Source organism: Vicugna pacos, chromosome 11 (assembly GCF_048564905.1).
Source record: "Vicugna pacos chromosome 11, VicPac4, whole genome shotgun sequence".
NCBI classification, from domain to species: domain Eukaryota; kingdom Metazoa; phylum Chordata; class Mammalia; order Artiodactyla; family Camelidae; genus Vicugna; species Vicugna pacos.
The window spans coordinates 56,061,906-56,084,141 of NC_132997.1; the positions used below are offsets into that span (position 1 = coordinate 56,061,906).

General features: G+C 36.3%; 1 long non-coding RNA gene across 1 annotated transcript in view; it reads right to left on the minus strand.

The window, feature by feature from the left end:
* Nucleotides 1–9,459: 9,459 nt before the first annotated feature.
* The window catches only part of LOC140699330 (uncharacterized), a 355,563-nt gene continuing 342,786 nt past the window's right edge, over nucleotides 9,460–22,236 (minus strand). Inside the window, exons 5-6 of the long non-coding RNA XR_012077408.1 lie at nucleotides 13,781–13,864; nucleotides 9,460–10,280 (exon numbers count right to left, since the gene is read on the minus strand). This is a non-coding gene — a long non-coding RNA (uncharacterized lncRNA). The remainder of the gene's footprint in view (nucleotides 10,281–13,780; nucleotides 13,865–22,236) is intronic.

Here is a 22,236-nt window from a genome sequence, read left to right on the forward strand (position 1 = left end):
TGGGGCTTGCTTCTTCCTTTCCACGTTTTAATAATTCCTGTCTTTTCACCTTGTCCCCTTGACCATAGGAGTGGTTGCAGCTTCCTGCAGTGGCTACTTCCTTACAGTCCTCTTTTACCTTTTAAGGTAGGTTAGCAACAACTTTATATGCAGTTAGTGATTGTTTATTTTTAAATTCTCCCTGTTTATATGATTGGTGTGATTTCTCCTTAGTGGACCCTGACTGATAGGAACACTAATTCAGCTGTCAAGAGAATTTATCTATTTGTCACAGGCAAGGGTATATAGCTCAGTGGTAGAGTGTGTACCTGGCATGCACAGGGTCCTGGGTTCAATCCCCAGTACCTCCATCAAAAAAATAGAAACCTAAACCTAATTACCACACCTTCACACACAAAAAGAGAATTTATCTATTTGTCTTCATCATATTATGAACTATCCTATTGTGATGAGTGTGTGAATTTCAAGGTCAGGTTAACCAGAGTTCTAACCAGGCTCCACCACCTCCTTGGGGGTTTGTGACTTGTGAGATTTAATCTTCCTAAGCTTCAGTCTCCTCAACTGAAAATAACACCTACTCACAGGTTTGTAGGATTAAATGAGACTATGTTTGCGAATCATGTAGGATGTGCTCAGTAAATGGTACAGATGATGATTATGGTAAAGATTATGACAAAGACAGAGTGATAAGTTTCAATTATTCACAAGTGAAACTTTTGTACTTGGTTTACCTGCCATATTTTAAGGCCTAAAATTCTGAAATCTTGACTTATCAAGTGATGTATCAAAGTTACAAAATTACTGACAAATATTAAACTATTGATTATATCTAGAGACTCTGAACATGCTCACCCACCAGAATCTCCAGAACAACATGTCATTTCATTTAAGTTTATCACTCCGTAGTGGATTCCTAACAGATAACACTGTTAAGTTAAGTGCTTACTGACTTAGTATCAAGGATTATGATAGTATATAAGAAAGTAACAGTTGATGATGAAATTTATACTTAAAAATTTTGTTTTAACAATAAGAAAAATTAGCCAGGAGGAAATCTGCATTCATATATAGTATGCAGATAATTCCTTCTTTGGAAAAGCAGTGATGCAGGAAAACATGTAAACATGTGGGGCATGAGGAGGGCCGTGTCCCAGGTCTCGGTTGAGCCCCTGGGACGTGTCCCGCCAAGTGTGGGTCCTTGGCTTCGCGCAGGAAAGAATTCAAGAGCGAGCCACAATTGAGTGAAGGTAGATTTATTCAGAGAGATACATTGAAAGGCAAGAGAAAGGCCACAAGGTGTGGGGGTTGGGTGCTCAGAATAAAAGTAGTACACATTCCATAGACAGAATGTGGGCCGTCTCCGAAGAGGGAAAGAGAGGGGCTGCCTCAAGGTGCCATGTTGCTGGTTTCTATGGGCTTGGTGGCTTCATATGCTAAGAAGTGGAAGGACCAGTCTAAGGGGAAGGGGCTGGGATTCCCAGGAAGTTGGCCATTTCCCACTCTTTGACCTTTTGTGGCCAGCCTTGGGACTGCCATGGTGCCTGTGGGCATGTTATTCACCATGTTAATATATTACAGTGGACATATAATGAAGCTCACTACTAGAAGTTAAATCTCTATCACCCTGAGCCTCAAGGCCTACTGGGGGTTGAATCTTTCACCATTTTGATGTTATTGCTGTGGCACTCCTTGAATGGTGTGCCCTGCCCCCTTCCATCCTGTCTCAGCAGTAGGGTGAGCCCAGGCTGCCAGGGCTCACATCTAGACAACACCTCCAATTGCTCTTTGAACTCGGACAATCTACCTGACTTCACTGTGACTCAGTTCCTTCATTTATAAAATGAGGCTACTAATTCCTAACATATGGGTTTAAATGAGCTATTACAAATACAGCACTTAGAACACTTTTTTATGTTGGAAAAAAGTTTGAATTTTATGAAATTTAACATTCATGTAGGAATATGTCACCAGAAAGATTTCATGTTGTTGCCCTTTTTTTGTGTGCTGTAAAAAAATGTAGCTTTAGTTTACAGGAACTTCAAGTACTTACTCTGACTACATGTAATTTATGAAACACAAGGCTACTACCTGAAAGGCCACTGCTACTTTCCTCCTATCACCTAGCATCACACTGTAATTACTCTTAATTCCATGGGATGTTTTCATCAATAAATAAATTTTGTGGTATAATTAAAACACATACTCAGGCTGAATTCGGGTGCAAGGAAATGGCTGGTCCATTAACTTGACCTGGTGCAAACTATTTCCTATCCCTTTGAAATTTTCTATGTAATGCCCCTTGGCTAAGAAGTAATCATCCCTCATAAAGAGGATATTGATCACAAACATGCTTCAACTCTGAAGAAAACAATATGAAGGAAAACTTAGTGAATGGTGAGCTACATCATGGGGAAAATGCATCTAATTGCTTTGGCCACCAGAAATGAATGTGAATGGAATACTGACTTCTCTTTGGAAAGGTAGTTGATCTTAGCTTAATCACAAAAAGGAAGACAGTGATAAAAGATGGGGGAAAAAAGAGCTGAGATGAGTTTTTCCAGAGCACAGAAGTAGGTAAAATTGATTGATATCTAGTGTTACTCTTTGTGTAAGGCTCCATCAATATAATTAAATTAAAAGTGAAGAGTTGCTTTGGAATTTTCTCATCACTCCTCAAAATCACAAGGGAGTCTGTTAACAAAGCTGCTTTCCTACACACCAGAAAGTTAAGGGAATTGAAACAAATAAGGCCAGAATCATGAGACTATCTGGCTCTTTTGTCTTTGTTGTATTTCATCAAGTCTCTGATACAAAGCATGTGAGTAACAACAGAAAGGCCACATTTCATATGAGTGACAACTCTCAGGGTTTTTATTTGAGTTTGGATTTAAATAAAGAAATTTACATGTCAGATAATAAACTCCCTATATTCATTCAGAAAACACTGATTGAACACCTACTATGTTCTAGGCTGGGTACTGTGGGTAGAGAATAAGACAAGAACTTCAGAATATTTATACCTTTTAAAATGAGACCATGTGGAATTTCTTATAAATATATGAGTTTTTGCCCTTGGATATAATAAAACTATCTGTAGAAGAACAGAATATGGGAATAAAGTAAAATAACAATATATGAGAAAAAAGTATGGGTATTCAGTAACTGTCACTAGTGTTAGCCAGTGGTGGAGTGAGAGCTTCAGAAAAGTAATGTGACTTTAGAATAAGTCAAAATATCAAGAGCGTATGGATAAAAGTCATCTCACTGTACACTGTGGGCTGAGAATACATCCATGGTATCCATTCAATTCTATGTTTCATACTTTAAGAAGAATCATCTCAATATATAATGTATATAATTACAACCATCGTAATGGAGAAGAACTTAAGAGACTTGTGAGTGGTAGAACTGTGTGTTATAATATTCTTGGCCTCTATGGAAGAGGAATCAAGCTTTATTGGTTCTTGAGGGCAGATAAGGAACAAGTTATAGGTAGTAATGAATGTTAAGCTTAGATGTCCTTGTCAGGATTGAGGCTTAAGCTGCTGGGAGTGTTGGTGGCTCCTAGATAATTGCCCTTAGCTGAGAAGAGTCTTCTCCAAGGCATGTTCCTCCCTGGGCAGAGCTCATATCTAATGGCTGGTTGGTGAGGGAGACTAGAATCCTACCATCTTCCTTTTACTCAAGGCAGGGCAATTTCAAAGTGTTGGTTGCAGGCCTCCCCTAGGGATCAACTCTTACAGTCATGATTAAACTACACCCCTCCCCCAACTTTCTTCACTTCCCCAGAAGCACTGATTTAGCATCTTGGCATAAATCTGTACACAAATCTTTATCTCAGAGTCTGTTTCTGGGAATCTGTCTTAAGGCACAGATTTGAGCTCAACAGTAGGGAGAGATTTCTCACAGAATTGCCTAAAATACAGTCTTCCCTTGTTATCCAATGGGGCTTGGTTTCAAGGACCCTCACTTCCATGGCTGTTCAAGGATACTCAATTCCAAGGATGCTCAAGTCCCTTATATAAAATGGTGAAGTATTTGCATATAACCTATGTCCATCTTCCATATACTTTCCATTATCTTTAGAATACTTATAATACCTACTACAATATAAATGCTATGTAAATAGTTGCTGGCTCGTGGCAAGTTCAAGATTTGCTTTTGAAGCTTTCTCCCCCGAATATTTTGGACCCACTCTTTTGATTTAGAGGATGCGGAACCTGAGGATGTGGAGTGCTGACTGTAATAGTAAGGGCTGCCTCTAGAGGTTGTCAGTTCTCCATTTTTGGAGATAATTTTAAGCAGAGGCAAGGGGACCATGAGCTGGAGTTGGTGAAGAGGAAGTACTTGTTTCATGAGGAGTTTGAGTAAATAATTTTAAAAGCAGCCTTTATCTCTGATTGTATAATATGATCCTAAGATAATAGAACCATTCTCTTTATAAAAAATCTGTGTCTAGGGTGCCTCTTTCAGTTAGGCCCAGGTTAGCTACTAAGGAAGATAATTCTTTATATATCTCAGTTCCCACCTGACTCCTAGAAAAATAAGTAATTTATAGGCTGGCCCAAGTTTCCCTAAACTGATGGCACAATGCTACAGGAAGAAAATTAATTTAAAATATATAAGGGAAAAAAACTCAACAATAAGAAAACAACTTGATTAAAAAATGGGCCAAAGACTGAAATGACACCTCACCAGAGAAGATACACAGATAAAAATTAACCATGTGAAAAGATGCTTCACATCAAATGTCATCACAGAAATGCAAATTAAAATAAGAATGAAATAGATACCACTAAACACCTATTAGAATAGCCAAAATTCAGAACACTGACACTAACAAATGCTGACTAGGATATGCAACAACAGGAACGCTCATTCACAGCTGGTGGAAATGCAAAATGGTACAGCCACTTTGGAAGATGGTTTAGCAGTTTCCTACAAAACTAAATATACCCTTACCACATGTTCCAGCAACCAAAAGAAGTTGAAAACTTATGTCTACACAAACACTGCAGGTTTATTCATAACTGCCAAATCTTGGAAGCAACCAAGATGTCTTTCAGTAGGTGAGTGAATAAACTGGCACATCTAGACAATGGAATTTTATTCATTGCTAAAAAGAAAGGAACTATAAAGCCATGAAAAGATATAGAGGAAACATATTACTAAGTGAAAGAAGCCAACTTAAAAAGATTATATACTGTACAACTCGAACTCTATAACATTCTGGAAGAGACAAAACTATGGAGAGAATAAAAAGATCAGTGATTGTTAAGGGATGTTGATAGTGGAGGAGGCTGTTGATATGTGGGGCAGCATCTTCTGTTCAATATTGCTGTGTATCTAAAACTGCTCCACAAGATAAAGTCTATTAAGAACAAAAAACACATAAGGGACAAATATTTGGTTATCCTAATTTTTGAATTATATTCCAAGTGTAAATGATCAACAAGCTTAGGAGATCCATAAGACTTCCTGTGTTGACCCTAGACCAAGTTTACTGCTTCAAGCTCACCTTTAATGAGAAATTCTCTAGCGAACATCTTACTTTCCTTTTGCTGCCCAGAATTTGAACCCCTTCAAGACATAGTATATAGTAATTTCAACTTAAGAAGCAGAGATTGATTCCTATTTTTGAAGAGAAAAATGGCAGATACTTCTTTCTCAACCTCCTCTGTATTGAGAGTATGATCATTTGGCACCACCAATCAGATTCATCAACCCCAGACATTGCTCTAAAAAGCCAGGAAGAGCCAGCCAACATGCATGTGGAAAACAGTCCCATGGAAAAGCTAGTTGTTCCTAGTTCTACCCAAATGCCTCTTACCGTCTCCTGACCTACAACTAGAAACAAAGCCAAGGCCCAAGTATATCTCAAGGAGCCACTTACATACACAAACCTAGAAAGAGTACATCTCCCAGATCTCCCCCACTCCCAATTTTAAGATTTTACAAATTTAAAGTGCGGAAAAATTTGGAGACTGCTTGTACGAATGAATTTTGATATGCTAGACCAAGGAAGTAGCAAAATTAAAGACAGTAAATTTATCAGAAATTTTGGTTTCAGTGTGCTAGCTCAGGTATCTTCAGGTGGTTCTCATTATTTCCACAGTCGGTTTTTCCAAAATTTGGACACAAAGGTGCCCATGAAAAATAAATTTGAAATAAAAATTCTAATATGGTATTGGAGGCCCATTCTTAATTGATTATATTAACCAGTATTAATTAGCTGGTGGTTCCAGCTGAAGCTTTTCATCCAGGTGGGGATTTAGGTATCTATTCATATACGTGAATTCCATGAAATCAGAATTAAATTTTCAGAGATTTGGAAGACTGCTGCCTTAGTGAGGATTCTAGAGCTCACAGGAAAGTTAGTATGTCCCATTCAAAGCTAAGTTTAGGTTGTAATATGTTGTATCTGCTAATCACAGAGTCATCTACCTTAGTATGCTTCTTGGGTTTCAGAGGCACCACGTATCACGTTAGTAGCTTCGGCTCGTTATCAGTGTCCTGACCGCCTGAGAGGGGTCTAGCAAAATGAAGGCTCTGCAGGTCCAGCCCAGAGGACAGGCTCCCTTGCTGTCTGTCCTTTAGACTACGGCTGACTCAGTGGTAGTCGCACTGTTTGCCGTAGATCTGATTGTTCTGTGGTGTCTTGTTGCAAAATCACAAGAGCAGTAGCCTCTAGAAATGTGCAGTAATGTCATACTCATGTGCTTTTTGCTCAACTGTGGGATGTTTATGTTGTTTCTTTAATTTTATTTTTTATTATTGTTGCTATATGACAACTTGATTATGGAACATAGTTCAACAGACAACATGGACATACTCTATTTGCCCTTCTAATCCCTAAAATTGAGCATTCCCAGACAACTCCATTATCAGACACCAGTGGTATTTAGGAGACAAAGCTCCTGTATGTCCTGAAGGCACAAGTAAGCTCATACTCCTAACATACTCATATCTGACCCACATTTGAAGCCTCGGGAGTTCCCTCTGAATATTTGAGAAAAAAGTGTTGAAACCTCATTTACACCCTACTCTATACAACATCTTGGCACCAGCCCTGGAAGAGAGAAGAGAGACATTCAGGCCCCACTCAGCGCTGGCCCTGAAGAATGGTGGAAAAGGGAAATCCTTCTCGTGATCAGAACTTGAAGTGGTACTATTTTTTGGAAAAGAGATTTGGTCCAAATTACGTATCTACAATATTTTGTGATCAGTTATGGAAATGAGAAATGGAACACTTGCTTTACCTTTCTTCTGCCTCAAATTACACACATGTATTTTAACTGATTTTCTCCATTCTTTATATTTCATGTGAGGTGTGTTGTCAGTTATAAAATTTATATTTGGCTCACATATCACAGCGTATTTTTGAGAGACAGTTACATTCTTGGGTGGATTCATGATATTGCCGAGTTTCTGAATTCGGAGCTAGATGCAGTCACAGATTGGATGTTGGATTGATCCTTTTTGGAAGAGCATTTTTTTCTTTGCGTCATGTGAGATAGTTGAATCATGTTAGGTGGAATATTTTTTTAAGTCCAAACATAGAAACCATCGAGTACTGGGGAATCTGAAGAGTGTACTCTAGTGGAAAGTCATTCTTTTTTTTTTTTTTTTTTTAAAGCTCTAACTCTTACTATTTGGGGCTGTTCTCACCTTGTAACATATAGTCTGCTTTCCATCACACAAGCTGACATGCCTGACGTCTGTGTTCCCAGCCTGGCTTGCAATAAGACATAGACAAGTTTCTAACAATTAGATCCACTCACCTAGATTCTATTTTGCGAGGTAGCAAGGGGACAAAATAAGTTCCTTGTAGAACTCATTGTGGGCAGAAGGTTTTGGCAGAGGCTGCAGCTACATCCAATTTGTTGGCTCAGCAATAGTGGTGAAGACTGTCACTGGATCCTTATCGAGGTGTAGAATGGGAGGTGCAGCCTGAAGTTTCTGGTCACCAGTGATGGTGTCAATCATGTCTTCACTGGGCTAGTTCTGCAGTGAGGGCTGAGGCAATGTTTTTGCCCATGCAGACTCCAAGCCTGTTTATCTGTCCCTCCTAATAAGTTTACTTTACATATATACAGCTTGAATTTACCAGAGTATGTTTCAATTGTTTAGCTTTCAATTGTTTTCAGTTTAGTTTTCTGGTAAGTATTGCACCAAATATTCGGAACAAACTTATAGGCATAACTGAGGGTCTTCAGTTAGCCTATGTTATGATGAATGAAGCACCCGCGGTATAATGATGTGAAAACTCTAACCCATCAGTTCTTAAGTGAACCCAGGAATATATACTAAAGGATAATCTCTCCTATTGTCTGATTTCTCTCTAAAACTAGTAATTATATGAGAAGACATGGGTCTTTCATATAAATAAGTCCTCTGTATGAGCTGGTGAAGGAGATCAGTGCTGCTGTCGCCTTCTTAGGGAAGAATTCCCTGATTCCTTTCTCTCTGATTAGGTGAGGGCCTTTTGTTAAATGCTTCCTTGGAACTACATTTCTCCTTCCCCAATAGTGATCATTTGTAGCTTATTTTCATAATTTTCTGTCTTCATCCACCATAATGCATAATATATGGGGGCAGGAATCTTATCTGGTATTTTCAGTGTCTAAAACAAGGTCTTGGACGGAGTAGGTGTGAAATAAATAGCCGTAGAGAAAATGAATAAATGAATCTACACTAGAATTAATGCATCTCTGTTAGAGGAAAATATCAAAAGATGAGAATGGAACTAATGGTGGAATGAGTTCAAAAATAAATGATGAGAAAAATATATTAGGAAAAAATATGGTAGGGCATAAAAAACACTCTTGAAAGTACCAGATGTTATGGGGCTAATGCTGTGGACCCTCTGTTCTCTATTCTAGCATCTGTTTGCTCTTGAAATAACTTCTAGTCTAGCACTGAGTGGGTAGAAAAATAGTTGCACTGGTTGCTGCAAGAAATGAATTTTTTCATATCTAACTCTTATAATGAAAAAAGATATAATAGATTTATGCAAAAATAGATATAGCCTGTTATGAAATGACATGTTATCTTGTAATTACTCCATCCTGTGGATGGGCTGAATATAAGAAATGTAATTGCAATGAGATACAGAAAGTGATATTATTTCTTTCTTGTTCAGCATGGCCTTTGAAGATATGTATGAGTTGCTAACAAATGACTGACTCTGGATCTGAACAATGAAAGCCAGAGAATGAACGACAAACCCAAGCAAGTCACACTGATCAGGTACAGTTATTCCATTTTCTCTTGATCACTCTACTGTGTAATTAATGGATAAAGCTCCTAAAAGCACGGAGCATAAAAATGGAAAATATTTCACGTGTACCTTAGCTTTACACAGTCTCTCCTTGTTCAGAAAAATCAACATAAAACAAAAACATCCCATGCAGAGTTCTTAACTTATTTAAAGCAATAGAATTGATGTTTTTCAGAAAAATCACATTTTATTTCATAATAGACTATGATTTGGCAAATGGCTCAAGCCTTCACATTACTCAGGTAATCATTAAAAATGGGGCTGTGGCCGCAATACTAATTACTGTGTAATGGAAGAGACAAACTCAAGAATGGTGGTGGGAACAATAACATCCAGGAATCCATGTCCACGTCTTCATCCAGAGCGCTTCCTGAGGATGGGTACTCAAATCCAAGGCACATACTTATAGATGGTTTCTTATGTATGTTCAGCTGTGTGTAGTATTTTAAAGCTCTGAAAATTTTGTCTGCCACTCTACCCACTCAGTCAGTGACCCTAACATTGTTGATGGGTACACAAGGCTGACCTCACATGAGACTCTTTTCAGGTGGGAGAAGTCTTTGTCATGTTTCTACATTCAATGTCATGCATGAAGTACCGAACTTCCAGATAATTATAGAGATGATTGGAGGAAAATTCACTAATATTTAAGATCATCAATAGACAAATATATTTACATATTTTACAGTTTAGAGAAAATAACATTTCTCAGGAAATGTATTTCTCAGGAAAAAAAGTCTTTAAGTTACTTCTATACTTGTTTTTAGTTCTTAGACAAGCAAAAGACCCCATGCTTTTTACTTGAATAGGCCAACTCTAGAGGAAGACTTGACAGTACCATTTGTTTTCTTAGAGGCAGTATTTACAGGACTGTTTATGGAGATGAAATCATACGTGTTAATTTCTATTTGAAGACATGCTTGAATTCCAAGTACAGAGAAGTAGAAGCTTTGTTTTCTGTTTCTCAAGGATAGGATGTCGAAGTTTTCTTACTTTGTTTCTGAAATTGAGATACATGTTTCAGTCATTATGTACATTTAATGTGGTAGAAGTTGTTTTTCTCTAAAACTTATTTGATCAATAGCATATTTTAGAACTGAGGGTTTTTAGAACCAAAGAAATGTGGTACATAGATAGCAACCAAAAACATACTTTATATAATTGGATGATTAATCTAAAATGTCCTTTTATTACTATAACCATTTTTAGCTCTGAGTTAAAGATCAGAGCTTATTATGGAAGGCTTTTAGGAGTCAGAAAATCTCTGAGAATTTCACTTTCTATTCTGCTTGTGGTTGAACCTGAAGGGGTCATGCCAACACATTAATGTTTGCATAGTTCTTCCAAAACCAGACCCCTCTTTTCCACTGTATCTGCCTTAAATCCTGGCTTTATTCTTGATCTTCTTACAAACTGGTTCTTTTTCATGTTATCTAAACTAATGACTTTGAAATGTTAATCTTGAACTTATACCTCTGCTTTCAGAATTACTGATAAATGTGACCTCTGACCTCCCTGGAATCTGGACATCCACTTTTTCAGAGCACATCATTAGCATATCATTAGCATATCCATAAGCTTTTAAAATCTGTGATTGTGCTAGGTAGGAATGGCTCCTGTCTAGCTTCAGTCCCTTACAATGCACTCTTCATCTTGCTCTCCTAAGGCAAGCCCCAGTCCTTCTTGGGATTAGTCTAAATTAGAGTTTAATAATAAATATTGAGAGCCCACTATTTTATTCCCCTGCTAGTATTCTGAAGACTGGCAGCCAAATATATACCTCTCTCTACTTCCACTCAAGTAGAAAGTTGGAGAAATCTCCTTCTGGAAATACAACCAACCCTGTAAAAAAAGACTTAAGGAGAGTAATGTTGGGGGTTTCTTAATGAGATGGACCAGTCAGGTCCTATTAGAATGAAGATCGTAGATATGAAAGGAACCTATTTACACTTAAATATGAACGAATACCCAATAATTGCTGAATTGAGGAAAACATTTATAATAAAAATCAGACACAAAGAGAAAAAATCAACTAAAATAAAAGAGACTTTGGAGGAAGGAGAAAATTTAAAACACACCGTCATTAATATATCAGAGAGATAAAGGATGATATTGAATCCATGACATTTATAATAAGATGCTAGGGGTAAAGGACCATCTTGGAAATAAAAATGAAGCTCTTGGAAATTAAATACATGAGGGTAGAAAATAAAAGCTCAACATAGGGTTTAAAAAGAAAAGATATATCTTAAGATAAAAAAAAATTAACAATAGAAAACATCAGAGAAAAGAGAAGAGAATTAGAGGACCTATAACATAACTTACAAATAAGAATTATGGAAAGATGGTATAATACAAATATTATCCAACTATTAATTGAAATAAACTTCTCAAGAAAGAATAATTTCCAAACTGATAGAGCCCATTTCAATGTCCTGTAAGAATAATTAATATATACCTACAATAAGGCATTTATTCATGAAATTTTATAACACTGGAGAAAGAACTTCTTAAATTTCTGAAAAGAGAAAATGAAAAGATCAAGAAAAAGAAAAGCATCAGATTTCTCAACAGCAGAACTGGAAGCCAGAAGTCAATAAAAATGTTTCAAATTTTTAAGAGAATCTCATTTCTAATTAATACATTTAGCCTAGTCACTTTTAAAAAGTCAAACATGAGACACAACATTGTAAACTGACTATATACTCCAATAAAAATATATATATATTCAAAAAAAGTCAAACAACATAGAATGAGGTTGTTTTCAGATGTAAGATCTCAACAAATTTTATAAATTAATCTTAACTTCTAATACACCTTTCTTAGAAAGCAAATGAGAAATATTCCACACCAAAAGTTGTAATAACTGAGACAGAGGGAGAGAGGAGAGATTCAAGCAAATAGGGAACTAGAATCCAATACTAGAAGGAAGTGAGGTGACATGTCTGTAGCCCAGGGTGAAAAGTTGATCAGTCTGCCTCAGGGAAACCCATTCAGAATGGAGTAGAGAAAGCTCTGTTGGAGATTCCATCAAAAAAAAAAGAGAGTTGACTAAAAAGAATAGGTTTGACGATTCTGAGAGGAGTTATATAACATCGAGGGACCATTAGTGCAGAATTGTTACTAAGTACATGGAAAACAGAAATGAATAAAACAAAAGTCTTATCTTTAGAAAAAATATGTGGAGGAAAGGTAAGCAATCATAATATAAGACAGTACTACATGATTTGGACGTGACTGGCATTGACATCACCATATTACTGCAACACTGAGTACTGATCTAACCAAATTTAAGAGGTAGTTGAAATGTGTTTGTGAAGCAGGAGAGTGAAGGAAAGCTAGATTCTAATCTTTCAAAATGAGACACCAAAAGATTGGACCTGACTATAAAGAGAGAGCTAGAGAAAAAGATAAAGACAGATAGAGACAGAAAGCCAGGGAGAAAATATGCATGCTCTTTAGATGTATCTGATTAAAAATTAAAAGAATCTACTGAAAGGAGTTGAAGTGTGGAGCAGAAATTGAGAAGGGATTATGAAATGCCATTCCTTTTTCTTTTTTCTATTATTACAAGCTTTGTAGAACAATTAGACTCCACTTATAAATATATGATGGTAAGTGTAAAACTAAACAGTAATTCAGTCTATTAAAAATCTTAATAACCTATATATTTACCTTTTTGTTGTTGTTAAGGTTCCTCTCTACCCATCCTATTTCCATTTCATGGTTTTATACTCTGTTTTGAATTTACAGAGTTAGGAATAGTTTCACCAGTATGTGAGAAGACAACGCAAAGTAATTGCCAAGTAAGACACAGATTTATTGTTCTTTTAAATAAACTTAGTCCAGAGTTAAATGTCCCCACAGTATTAGAGACTCAGCCTGTTTCTATCTGATTACAATGCGTCCTTATCTTGTGACCTCGTGGCGCAGAGCTGTAGGAGTTCTGGTCATCACTTCAGTACTTAGCCGTCAGGAAGGAGGAAAAGGGAAGAACAAAGTAGCAGAGGGCTTGTGCCAGCTTATTCGTATGGGTGTTTACTTGAAACACATTTTACTTAAGCTGCATTGCTCAGAACCTGTTCACCGATTCTCACCTAGCTGTAAGGGAGTCTGAGAAATAGATTCCTTCTGCTTATTACTTGCTGTGCTGAGCAAAACTGGGGTTCTTTTGTTAACAACAGAATGGATGATGGGTTAGGTAACAAGCAGTCTTTGTCACACACTACGTTTGCTCTTTTGAGTTCTTTTAATTCTCCTTCTGTAAATACTTTGTAAATCTTTTGTATAAAAATGATAAGCCCAAAATCTTAAAGACTATGTAGTGGCACTGATTTTTTACTCTTTGTAATCCTGAAGCCATGCAGTGAATCATCAGAATGTTGGTGGAACTTTTATAGATCACCTTTTACCTATCTACCCCTAAGACTAGGCCAAAATGGCAAACTTACTTTCTTATTACCACAGTGCCCTTCAAACTGTTCACCAGTTTTAACTTACTGCTACAGTATCTGTCCAACGTAGTTCTCAAGGAATAATCCCATAGAAAGTTGAGGGCACTACTCTTCCATTTTTCTTTAAAAACTGCTAATTAAATGAAACAATACTTTAATAAATGATTATACTAACACATTTTCGTATAATAAAAATACAAACTCCCTTTTTACTCTCGACAAATGCCGCTTTCTAAGAAAGGCATTAGTAGTTAGAATCTCTTTCATAAACATTATTTAGATATATTGATCTCCAATTTTTTCCTCGAATGAATATAATCATATTTTTTTTAACCAATGTTCTGGTGCACATGGCTTGATACAGGAACTCACGGTTACTTTTCATCTTTTATTGTAGCTTAATGAAGATTTTGCTTCTAGAAGCCAGATTATGTGGACTGGTAGTAACACTGATCATTGTGGTTTAGGAGATTAAGGTTATTGAAAATGCACATGAAGCAGGGTATGAGAGGAAACAATCAACAGTTTTTGTTTAAACTGTGATAAAATACCTATAATATAAAATTTGCCATCTTAACCATTTTAATAGTTCAGTTCAGTTGTGGTATGTATATCCATTTTGTTATGAGGCTAGTCTCCAGAATTTTTAATATTACAGAATGGGAACCCTCTATACCTATTAAACAATAACTGCCCATTTCTCCCTCCCTCCAGGCCCTGAAAACCACCATTCTACTTTCCATTTCTATTAGTATAACTACTCTAGATAGCTCAAACAAGTGAAATCATACAGTATTTCTATTTTTCTGATTGGCTTATTTCACTTAACATAATGTCCTCCAAATTCATCCATCGTTTTAAGTATTAGCATTGTTACTGCTTTGTTATTGCATTTTTTCTTCTTGGCTCTGTATTTTGTCTAAGGAAATAATAATTCTATGTTTAAATTTAGCTCCTGATAGTAAATGTTCTCAGCAATTCTTTAGTTAAAATTGTGACACAGTATTTATTTGGTAAGCAACCAGTACTTTTTCTATTTGTCTTTTTTTCTTATTTACAATATTTATTTTGTTTTTTTTATTTTTCAGTTTTATTAGACAGAATTGTTAGAATTTGCTCATGTACATATACACGATATATTGCCCATTTTTTTAAATTTACTTATACGTTCTGTTCCTTATTTCTAAGAACATTTAGAACTTTAGCGTTTTAAACTTAGTTATCAAAGGAATAAAGCCAACCACAAAATAAGAATTAATTCAAAAATGATACATACATCTCACTATTAATAGCAACATTCTTTATAATTGCCAAGATATGGAAGCATCCTAAGGGCACATCAATAAATGAATGGATAAAGAAGATACAGCATATGCATGTAATGGAACACAACTCACCCATAAGAAAGGATATTTTGCCATTTGCAGCCCTTCATTCACTTTCTTTTTTCTCTTCAAAAACCAGAATTTTATAAGTGGCATAAACATTTACATTGTATCAAGAACAACAAAATCCCTAGATATAAACTTAACCTAAGAGGTTACCTATACTCTGAAAACTGTAAAACACTGATGAAGGAAACCGAAGATGATACAAAGAAATGGAAAGATATCTTGTGCTCTTGGATTGGAAGAATCAACATTATCAAAATGGCCACACTACCCAAAGCAATCTACAGATCCAATTCAACCCATGTCAAAATACTCACAACATTCTTCACAGAACTAGAACAATTCCAGAATTTCTATGGAGCCATAAAAGACTCCAAACTGCCAAAGCAATCTTTTGTAGGTCTTTTTCCCCCTTCTTTCTTCTCTTTTCTTATAGTTTGATGACTAGAGAAGTTCCTTTAACATTTGTTGTAAAGGTGGTTTGGTGGTCCTGAATTCTTTTAGCTTTTGTTTATCTATGAAGCTTTGGATTTTGCCATCAAATTTGAATGAGAGCCTTGCTAGATAGAGTATTCTTGGCTGTAAGTTTTTTCCTTTTATCACTTTAAATATATCATGCCACTGCCTTCTGGCCTGTAAAGTTTCTGCTGAAAAATCAGCTGATAACCTTATGGGAGTTCCCTTGTATGTTATTTCTGCTTTTCTCTCGCTAATTTTAGTATCTTCTCCTTATCCTTAATTTTCATAAATTTGATGACTGTGTGCCTTGGTGTGTTCCTCTTTGGGTTGATCCTGTGTGGAACTCTGTGCCTCCTGGACTTGGGTGACTGTTTCCTTTCCCAAGGTGGGGAAGTTTTCAGTTATTATTGCTCCAAAAATTTTCTCAGGTTCTTTCTCTCTTCCTGGGACCTCTATAATGTGAATCTTAGTATGCTTCATGTTGTCCCAGAGTTCTTTTAAACTATCCTCATTTCTTTTCATTCTTTTATCTTTTTTCTGTTCTGCAGTAGTGATTTCCACTACTAGCTCACTGATCTGTTGTTCTGCCTCATTTAGTCTATTCTTGGTTCCTTCTAGCATGTTATTCATTTCAGTGATTTTATTCTTCAACTCTGGATATTTTATTTTTCAGCTCTTTGCTAAAAACTTTGCTCTGTGCATGTATACTCCACTTGAGTTCTCTGAGTATTTTTGCCATCATTACTTTCTCAGATAAGTTGCCTATCTCCACATCACTTATTTCTTCTTCTGGGATTTTATCTTGTGCCTTGGCCTGGGAGGTATTCCTCTGCCACCTCATATTGTCTATCTTTCTATTTGTATTTTTAGGTAGGTTAGTTACAATTCTTGACCTTGAAGAGGTGACCCTCTGTGGCAGATGTCCTGTGTGTTCCAGCATTACATTCTTCTCTTGTAACCTAAGGGCCAGGGTCTAGCTGGTCCCAGTGTAGAGTCTGGCCTGTTTGTCGTAAGGGCCAGGGTCTAGCTGGTCCCAGTGTAGAGTCTGGCCTGTTTGTCGATTCCTTCCACAGGCTTTAGGATTGTTGTTTCCTTATTTCTAGTATCTGCCCCCTGGTGGATGAGGCTGGATTAGAGGCTTATGCAGGTTGCCTGGCAGGAGGAATTGGTGCCTGCCCACTGCTGGGTGAAGCTTGGTCCTGGACCTCTGGTGGGTAGTCTGTGTCTAGAGGCACTTGTGGCTCAAGAAGTCTGCTGATGGTTGTGGCTGTGTTCCCACCCCATATGTTGTTTGGCCTGAGGCTCCCCTACAGGCTGTTGGGTAGGGCTAGGTCTTGGTGCTAATGATCCAATCAAGATGTCAGTCTCCAGGAAACCTCATGAAGATTAACACTGCTGGAATGTCTGCCACCGGCTTTTATGTCCCCTGGGTGAGCTGCAGCCATCCCCTACATCCCCGGGAGACCTTCCGAAACCACCAGGCAGGCCTGGCCCAGGTTCCTGTGCAATCAGTACCTCTGCCCTTGGACCTGGTGCACGCGAGTTTCCAGGTACACTTCCCAAGAGAATGAAGTCTCTGTTTCTCCCAGTCCCGTGGGGCTCCTGGAGCCACCCCACTGGCCTTGAAAACCAGATATCCTGGGGCCTCCTCCTCCCAATGCTAGAACCCCAGGCTGGGGAGCCTGATGCTGGGCTCAGAACTCTCACTTCTGTGAAAGGGCCTCTGTGACTTAATTATTCTTCAGCTTGTGGATCACCCACCCAGGGGATATGGGGCCTGATTATATCATGAGCAGGTCCCCCTTACCATCCTACTGTGATTCCCTCTTTATGTTTCCAGTTGAAGAAGATCTTTTTTGCTAGGTTTCAGTCTTTTTAATTAATGGTTGTTAGTCAGTTGTGGTTTCATTGTAGTCCCAAGGAGACGTGAGCTCGTGGTCCTACCACTCTGCCATCTTGACCAGAAATTCTATGTTGTCTTCTTTTTAAAAAACAGATTTGTTGAGGCATAACTGATACATAAGGAACTGCACATATTTAAAGTGTACAATTTGTTGAGTTTGTGTGTATGTAAATATCTGAACTCCTGAGAAATTGAACCCTTATCTAAATATATCACATACAAAATATGACTCAAAATGGATTTATTTTGTTCATTGATAGGAAATCTTTCCTAAGAAACTAATGTCCAATTTAAGGCACTATCATCTCACTCATCCTTTGGTAGCTAGACAATAAAAGAAATTGGGATGAAAGCAGATTTTTAAAGTCAGATATTAAAACAATTTCTCTAGATTTGAAAGAGTTTTCATTATTTCACAATTTAATGTAAGGAAAAAATGGCCTAGAGACTGTCCCTTTTCATTTCCCTCTCTTCCGTAACCCTACATGCCCTAATGTTGAGAATTCCTTTAGAAATAGCTAGTTGCCCTTCACTAATTTGGGCAAGAAGTAGAGTTATTAATAGGAAGCAGCTTAACGGTGGTATCACTGGGAAGACCCTGTTTTCTGAGAAGAAAAGGGAATAGAAAGATGGAATGCAGAATTGATTTGGTACAGAGTGAAGTATCTCCACAGCTTAGAGATGTATTATGGTGCAGAAGTGAAGTTCATGGGCTTTGAAGTATGACAGATTGGGTGTGAAACCCAATCCTGGAAATTACTAGTTGAGAAATTGGGGCTCTATCAATGCTACTCAAATATAGTAAAAGGAATGATGCTTATCTGTGAGCTGGTTGTCATAAATTTATAATAAGAACCAAACCAAAACCAAAAAAAAAAAAATCAAGAGCAAAAATTGAGGTGTACGCACTTAAAAACTATTTATCAAGTTACCATTTCTGTGAGATCACATTTGTGATCAATGGATTTGTCACACTGAATAGGGTATAGACTAGTCCAAGTGATGTTAACTTGCCTGGTGAGTCACTTACAACACGTCCTGCATTTCAGTTGTGCACAGTAGGACCAGGAGAACAAATGGGATGTTTTAAGGTTAGTTTGTCAAGAAAAATTCAATAAAAATAAAAGGAAAATGTGTAGCTATTTATTTAAAGGTCACTTAAATTGTTATCAGACATATTTTAAATTTATTATTTATCATTATTGGATAAATTAAAGGTTCAAATGTTAACCCTAATTTGCAGCTGTAAAGTTTTTGACAAGAAATGATACATCTTTTATCTCAGTAGTAATATATCAAATAGTAATAACAGAAGTTATGTCAAGGAATGAAGAACAAATTTTAACCAGTTTATACATGGTAAAAGAAGATTCCATGGACTTTTTTCCCCAAGATACCTCTTTTCTTTCAGTGGCATATTAAATAGTGATAGTGGAAATCAAAGAAATAACGACCAAAAGAGGTCAAACTAGTTTACTCAGAACTGTTATCCCTCATACATTAAATTTATTTTGTACCTGTAATTGTTAATGAAGTGATAAAAGAGTGTGTTATTTGCCCAGATGAATTAGCTGCTGAAGCAATTAAACCATCAAAATTTTAAGTAGCATTTACATACACAGCATAAAGAAATATATCCAAACCCACAAGAATTCTTTGAAAGAAGGAGTATGAAATAAAAAGCTGGCAGTAGCAGTTGTTCAATATTTCTGCTTTGTAGGCTTGTATAATACAGCATGTTGGTTTCCAAAGAATAAAAACACTAGACACAGTTACTGAGAAATTAGTGAACAATTGTATCAAGGAGTTTATCTGGAAATGTTTCTGTGGCACAGCAGGTGACTCAAGTACCACTTTACAGTAAAACTATAACATTGACATATTCAAAACTCTTCTGATAATACAGAGGATCAACCTAAAGGAATAAAAAAGCAAGCAAAGTATTTTTATTACAGCTAAACAAATTCATAGCATAATATGGTAATTCTTTTAGATTTTATGCAATTGAAACATTACAGTGATATAACTGAAGAACCTTTTCCAGATCAACTGCTGACAAACATAACTAGCCCTGAATTGTGTAAAACTATGACAGATTGTGAACAAGTGTGGTTTGGAATTTGAGTTTTGCGTAGGAAGTGTGTTCTCTGGGGTAGTTATCAGAGTAAGAAGCTTGTGCCAGAATGTAAATTGATGCACTAGTTCACAGAGAAAGTATTGCCAAAAAAAAAAAAAAATAACAATCATTGTCAACTATGCAATTGGTTTAGATGTGAATTATGTGAAAGCTGTGTCATATTCTAAAATATTCTTTCAATTATATGGTAGTACGGAAGATGATCATAAACTACTGATATGTGTAGAAATACATTTAACTGAGAAAACTATTCTATTGAGAATGTTTGAAATTTGGAAAAAACTCTAAATGATTCTTCAGAACAAACTAGTTTTATCACAGCTTTATAAGGAAGTGAACTGGAGAGCCAGACTTGCTTATCAGACTGATACACTTGACATTTTTAATTATTTGTAACTCCTTGATGAAGAAATTTAACATGTTTTCCAATGACAGAAAAATCAAGAGAACATACAAAAGTTAATATAGATTACTATCTATAGATTGTTATAACACATTTCATAAGTTAACAATAATTGTGAATTAAGTGAATGATTATCTTGATGTTGGGCATTTGAAACAGGCTGTCAATTAATATTTTAACCATTTTATCATTTTGATTTTATTCTCCATTTTCCATCAAAAGGAAATCCATACATAGGAGATTCATGGATCCAGATTTTATTTTTTTAATTTAACTAAAATTGACTTACAATAGTATGAGTTCCAGATGTACAACATAGTGATACAAAATTTTTATACATCACAAAGTGATCACCATGACAAGTCTAGTTACCTACAGTCAGCATACAAAGTTATTACAGTATTATTGACCATATTTCTTATGCTGTGCATGGAATACAGTGACTTATTAATTTTATATTAAATTATAACTTTATAATTTTATGGCAAGTTTGTGCCTCTTAAGCTCCTTCACTGATTTCACCCATACCCCTACCTCCCTCCCTCTGCCAGCACCAGTTGTTAAGTCTCCCAGAGGTGAGCCCTGGTGTTCAAAGCCAGACGTAAATGGGGCTTGTCTTCTTAGTGCTATTTCCCAGGGCTCGGGTGCCCAGTGTGGGGCTTGAAATCCTCACTTTTAGGTAGGACCTCTGCATTTATGGCGTGCTCTCTGGTTTGTGGGTCCCTGTGCCCTGTGTGTATGGGTCCTAATTAGATCTTGTCTCTGCCCCTCCTATTCATCTTGATGTGATTTTTCCTTTATATCGCTAGTTGTAGAAGACCTGTTTTGCGATCTTCAGGTTGTTGTCAGAGAGAACTGTTCTGTATGTAGTAGTTTTGGTGTGTCTGTGGGAAGAGGTGAGCTCAGGATCCTCCTACTCTGCCATCTTGACCCTACCCCCCTCATTGAGATATAATTTAAATTGAACTATGAGATAAATTTTATGAGATAAATTTTATAAGATAAATTGGTGAATCTGGCTACTGATGAGAACTGAAGATAAATTTTTAAAATCTCATTTGCATCATTTTTGATGAACGTTAAAGATGTGTATACTGAGCTTGCTGAAAGTTTTTTTAAGATGTCTCCTTCCATTTCTATTAAGCTACTTCTGTAAGACTGATGACTAAGGCAACCTTCAAACTAAACATAGATATATTTAAATATGTTAGCCTATACAAATAACATCATCAATCCAACCTAATTAAATACATTAACATGTAGAAATCCTTTGTCACATTAAAAACTTAAAATATTGATACACACATTATTCATTCAAAATGTGTGTAGATGTTTAACACAAGGAATTGCTTTTAATTCAACATTTTTTTTTACTTAGGATACAGGAATAACAAAAACTGTAAGTGTAATAGTGACTATATTAATCATATATATATATAATACTTTCAATAAATAATATATTCAGTATATATAATTATTTTATTTTCCCCTATGTTTTACCTATTCTGGTTACATTTTTTAAACTGTAATTTTATTACTACTGAATCTGATACAACAATTAGAACATACATGTTTTTATTTTTATGTCACTTTAATGGTAATTTTTATTACATTTTTACAAAGTGTTGGTACCTGATAAATTGAAAGTAAAAATTACTGGCCCTTCAGTCCAGCAGTTTGAGAAGCACTGGGCTACATTAATTAACTTTTCAGAGCTTCCTTTTTTCTGATTTATAAAATAGGGAACATAACAATGCCTGTTTTTCAAGATGGTAATTATGATTAACAATAGGAAGGAGACATAGAGTAAGCTAAAGAATCTTCAGGCTGCTTTTTCTTTTCCTTTGCATGTTGTAGTCCCTCTAATGCAGACACCTTTTTCCATAACCAATCTTTATAGCCGCTCAAATAGATTCTACTACCAATGGCTTTCTCTTGATCGTCCTCCCAAGTAACACTCAAAACAAGTAAATTACTTCTTTATCGATATTCTATATGTATCTTTTATATCAACTGAAAGCAGCAGCTGCCATTTTGACCATTTTCTAAATGAAAAATACTATATTAAATTTGGGGGGTATGATTCCATTTAATTCTTAAGTTATTCTAATGAAGTACACATATTGTATTACCATTTTGTAGACAAGAAACCCTGAGAATCAGAGGTTAAACAGTATGCTCAAAGTTACACAACTAGAGGAAAAAACAG